Source organism: Cynara cardunculus (assembly GCF_001531365.2).
Source record: "Cynara cardunculus var. scolymus isolate 2C chromosome LG 10, CcrdV1, whole genome shotgun sequence".
NCBI lineage: Eukaryota > Viridiplantae > Streptophyta > Magnoliopsida > Asterales > Asteraceae > Cynara > Cynara cardunculus.
In genome coordinates this window covers 20,255,900-20,262,065 of record NC_037537.1, presented here as the reverse complement: position 1 = coordinate 20,262,065, position 6,166 = coordinate 20,255,900, and positions in this window count along the sequence as shown.

Genomic DNA, 6,166 nt, shown 5'->3' with positions numbered 1-6,166 from the left:
TATATATATATATATATATATATATATATGAAAATTGTGTACAAATATTTATAAATTAAAATTTTTAATTATTTACTTTATTTGTGTTAATTATAACTATTATATAATATTTAAAATCATCAAATAACTTTTGGAGGTAGCTTGTCTAGTTCTGTCCCGTCCAGTCCTAATCGTATCAAACACCATACATACTATTGTTTTGTCCAGTCCTACCCTTTTGTCTTGTTCAGTTCTGTCTTGTCTAGTCCTGTCTACATACTAAACGCTACTTTAATGATTATCGAGACACTCAAATCTGAAAATCAGATAATTAATTACAACAAATTGATTTAATTATGGGTTATTTCCACAGTTTTACATAATTAATTTTATCATAAATAAAAATAAAAATAAGATTTGTCAAACATTATCATGCTAATTATTGCAAACTTTATTATGTTTGCAACATGCTCAAACATACCATGTGACTTGTTTGGGTGTGTCTTTTCAAAATTGTTCTATGAATCATATATAAAGAGATAATTAAGTCATTTATATTCAACCAGTGTTTGGTTACAGTCATCAAACAGTAACTGCTCATTCATTCTTCCAGAAACCTAAAATTTTATTCTTATTATAGGCAATAATTTTAAAAGTTAAAGTGTACACAATAATAACGTATTTGTTAATTCTCATTATATGCAATTTGTGTATTTTTATGTGAAGTATAAAATATATCTGAATTTTTTTTCATCATACACAGTTTTTTTCTGAATATTTCTCAATGTCCTCCCGATTATCACGGATTTTTGTTCAAAAATGAAATCTTGTTGGAACTGTGAGTCCATTCTACCAAAACAGCAACATATTTTAATATGTTGTCCATTAGTAACAACTTTTTAGTATTTTAATTGTTGTAAAATATCATAATTAATGGTCAAAGGAATTATAATAACTTTGTTTTAAGGAGCCGTTTACCAAACATTTACCCAGTAAGCGCTTACCAATAAAATTTAACATTATCAATTACCTATCAGGTAAGATTTTACTCCACCGAAATGATATTATATGCAACAATTTACTCGATAAGCGTTTACCGTGGTAAGAGTTGTCACCCTCACTTACCAGGTAAGACTCTTGGTCCTTGTCTCGCTCTTACCGAATAAGATTCTTGATCCTTATTACATTCGTTCGATAAGGTAATGTGACTTGTTAAACGCTTACTCGGATAAGCGTTTGGTAAATGACCCCTTAGTGTAAATGAATGAATTGAATCAAGAAAATGAAAAGAACTATTAAATATATGAAATTTGGATCCAAAAATGAAAAAAATAAATAAATATGTTATGTAAAACAACCGGCGAATTGCATCTAAAAACACAACGCTTTATTTAATTCACTTTAAAAAACATGATTTCGTAAAACATGCTTAAAATCTATAATTTATAAAAATGTTAAATTAAGAGTTAATATTTTAAAGAGTAAAATGCAAGAAATAACGATTATAACATTTTATTTACAGTTTTTTTATTACAATAATATATTTTTTATTAAAACATTATACTTTAAAAAATTTACTGATTATAGCATTAGGTAACCTTTTAATTTGAATTTATTCATTATCCATGTAGGATGTCTATATATAACATATTGTTGACATTATATTTCTTATTACGAAATTGTACTTTCAAAACATTTAACTTTATATATTATTTAATAAATATATCAAATTAATTTAAAAAATCTAAATTATTCATAAATTTAACAATATTAAAAAAACTTGTAAATCATAATTTTTTTTCCTATAATTTAAAAAAATGTTTAATTTTTTTTAAACTAAAAAAATAAGAACTGTTATTTTTTTTTACAAATAAAATATTAATATTGAAAAGAATGTATTAATTTAAAAAAAATGGGTTGACATATTATTTAATAAGTATATTAAATTAATTTTAAATTATTTATTAATATAAAAATACTGAAAGAAATTAATAAAACATATTTTATATCACTATCTTTTTTAAAAAAATATTGCAAATTATGTATTTTTTGAACTAAAAAAATAAAATAATAGATGTTACGTTTTCTTACAAATAAAATATTTATCTTGAAAAAATATATATCATATTTGTTAAAAAAACGTTATTCTATAATATTTAATTTGCATACAATTTAGTAAGAGCCAAATGTTTTTGAAAGTATATTTTTCGAAGAGAACGATGAAAAACATAAAGTGGGTGTAATATGAATAACCAGGAGAAAAAGTGAGGAAATTATTAAAAGAATTTAAAAGAGGTTTTTTTTATTAATGTCACAGATCGGAATGACGTCTCATCCATATCACCTCATTTAAGCTATATAAGCAAAAAAAAATGTGGGGGTTAACCGGTTTAAAATGTCATTGCTATATTAACAATCACGACATTAACTACTATATTTTAACATAAGTAACTATTTGACATTTGTTGAATGGTTTTTTACAGAATGATTAAGTGATCAGAATGATTAATAAGCTTTTATAATATAATATAAAATGAAGTATAATTGTTTGGTAATTATTTAAAATGAAATTAAGGGGTTGAACGGTTAAGGAAAATATAATATAAAAATCAAAATATGGTTAAAAATGGGAATAATGAAATTGGGAGCATGTCACGTCGAAAAGGCCCAAAATGGTCTAAAATGGGCAACGTTGGAGGGAAGCAGCGTGATGGGTAAAAAGGGGGAAAAGGTGTTGACAGATACCGATATATGTCCAGAGACGACGAACCCACCCCGCTCTTGGAAAACACACCCACAGTTTCAAACAAAGGAAACTACTTGCAGCCCCCACCCACCCACTTGTTCTGCTAAATTCACTGAATCCATACACCATACCATCACCATGGATTTCAATCACAAAACCACACCACAATCACGAATATTATCATCTCATTCCTCATCCATCTCATCGGATCTCTCACCGTCTCTTCATCTTCCGGAGAACTCAATTTTTCTGTCAGGTAATGATTTACGAATCTCGAATCATGAATCGTTTTGCAAATTTCGTGTTATTTTGTCATTTTTGGGGTGAGGTAGGTGTTTTTGTTTGTGTATAAGCCGTTAATTCAACTTATATGCAAACAGAGGACTAAATTTTGTTTGTGATCTTCAATAATCTCTGGCTGTCGGTTTTAGATTTACAATACGGTGATGAGATTCGTAATACATGTATTACATTGAAATTAAGGTATAAACCATTAATTTTCACCTTATGTGAATATTAGATTCCGAATTCGGAACCGTAATTCATTTGATGTATTGAAATTAATGTAGGTATGTAGGTTCTAATCGTGTATTTAAACTGTTGATTCACCTTGTGTTCAAATCGAACACCGATGCTGTTAGGTTTCAAATTTCTTCAGTTTTAGATTCAGAATAGGATGATGAGAACCTGTAATCCATTTGATGTATGAAATTAAGTCCTAAATGTGTTTAAGCCGTTGATTCATCTTGCGTTCAGACTTCAGACCAACACCTATGCTTTTAATCTTCAAAATCAGTCAGTTTTAGATTCAAATTACCAGAGTCTTAATGGTTAATGCATTTAAAATCTGTAATGAACTTAAAAGTACGAGGAGGCATCCAATGAATTTTAATTTTTCTTGTATCAAATGCATTGAATAATTTAAGGCCATTTTAGTGAAATCTATCTATTTTATTTAATTGGATTCACAAGTGAATATGAGGTAACTAGTTAACGAAGAACACAAGTTAGGAGGTGTGGAGTGCACAATCTTGTAAGCTAACTAGAACTGATGATCACTGGATTGTGCCTTATGGCGGGTTCAAGGGGCAGCCCCCTCTTTAACATATTTTTGTTTACAAGTAGTCCTAAATGTTTGGTTCTTGAACTACAGGTTTGTTGTTGAAAATCTCTAGATCCTAAGCAAGTATACTGGACATGTTATTGAGAGTTTTGTAACCATTGCTGATTGGAAAGAAGATAAGAGACCATCAAGTCTTATGGAAGTGAGAAGAATGAATATGAATATGAAAATGAACCCTCAGGAAACCGGTGGTGCTACAATGGTGGTACAACAGGGGCGGCATACGGCAGCAGAGCATGGTGACCGATCATCATTGAATAACAACAATTTCGGAGCAAGAAGGATGATGACGGTATCCAAACCGAAGAGCAGGAGCAGCTATTTCAGCATTGAATCAATGGTGCTGCTGGTTGGACTGGCGGCATCGTTGCTGATACTTCCGTTGATACTGCCGCCACTCCCACCGCCACCGCTCATGTTGCTGCTGCTTCCGATCTTCATTTTCGGCGTCCTCATGGTCTCCGCCTTCTTGCCATCCTTTTCGAATTCGTCTACTGCTCGTCAGAAAGCAAACGTCTAGTTGCGTTTTGTTTTTTGTGGTTAAATTCTTTGTTATTTGTTGTGGAAACATTATGACGTTTGTTAGTTTGAAGAGATGTAAAGAAGGCTGTGAATGCTTTTAGTTAATTACAAAAAATTGTCCATCAAATACTATAAGATTGTTTTGTATGTTGGATATGTAATCTGGTCGTTCATACTTCTAAAATTATTATAAAAAATGGATCAAATTTTATACAGGTGGACAACTTTATTTGAGAATCATAAAATTATGATAACCTTTGAGAACCAGTATATCATGTGATATTTTACATGATTATTTTTCCATTTACGACTAGGATTTAATATATTGATTAATATTTATTTCACAATGGCAACTTTTTTTTTATCTGTTTGTGAAATAAAAAATACAACTAAAATGTTTTACAATGTGAACCGAATAAATATAAAACAAACATGTCATGAAATAAATATATGTTAATTAATATATTAAATTCTAATTTTAGATAAAAAAAATCATGTAAAACAATACCTTATGATAATAGTTCTAGTAACTATCACTAGGGGTGTTCATGGGTTGGGTTAGGATATTTGAACAACCCAACCCATTGCTTGCTGTTTGGAAAAATCTTAACCCAACCCAACCCAACCCAAACCAAAGTGCAACCCAAACCAAAGTGCAACCCAACCCAACCCGTACGAGTTGGTCGGATTGGTCGGGTTGATACTTTGGAATATTAAAATATTCTTCTAACCTTGAATATGTTATTTCTCTACCCATAATTTCTTTTTCATCATCAACCATTTGATACAACTTATTCATATTTCTTACGTATATCACATTCAGTTAATTTTCTCAATTTACATATATATGTTCACAGTTACTGAATGAGTTATATGAAGATATGAATAGATTGAAAATATGTGTATATGAAAAGCATACATGATAGTGTAATTGTCTAATGTATATATTAATAGAAATTCAACAATCATATTAAATCCAAGAAATAAAAGGATATCGGGTTCATTGGGTTGGGTTGGGTTCAAATAATAGTAACCTCAATATCAACCCAATACCTACGGCTTGGCAAATTTACAACTCGATTAGACATCGGGTTGGGTTATTTCGCATTGGGTTGGGTTGGGTTGATCGGGTTGGTCGGGTTTTTGAGCACCCCTAACTATCACAATATATGAGGTTTTCAAGTGATTAAGCCTCATCTATCGTAAACAGTTTAGATTGTTGTTACTGATCGGAAATTAGAGTAAATTAGGTTTTTCGTCCTTGTAACTTGTTAAAAATTGCAATTTTTATTCTTGTGGTTCTCAAATTACTATTTTTGTTCATGTGATTTACAATTCATTACTATCTCCGTCTCTGAGACTAACTCTTACTTTTAAGTATGAGAACAAAACAACAATGAATTGTAAACCATAAGAATTATAACAATAAATTTTAAATTATAAAAACAAAAACAATAATAAATCGTACAACATATCCCTTTCAAAAACATAGTTAAGATTATTGTTTCTTCTTCCACTACAAACATATTATAAAAATTGTAATTTAAACGTTTATATAATAATTAAAAAATCACTAGAAGGGTACTCGTGCAATGCATCAAAACACATCTTGATTTCAGTGTTTTATTTTATTTCTTTTTTATATCGATATAATACAATTTTATGTGGTTTTAAGAAAATGATAATGTTTTTATTTTTGAATAAAATATAAATTTAAAAATATAATAAAATTTTGAAAAAAAAATAATATCAATATCAAATTAATCTTTTTAAAAGTTCTTGTGTTTTGGTGTAAT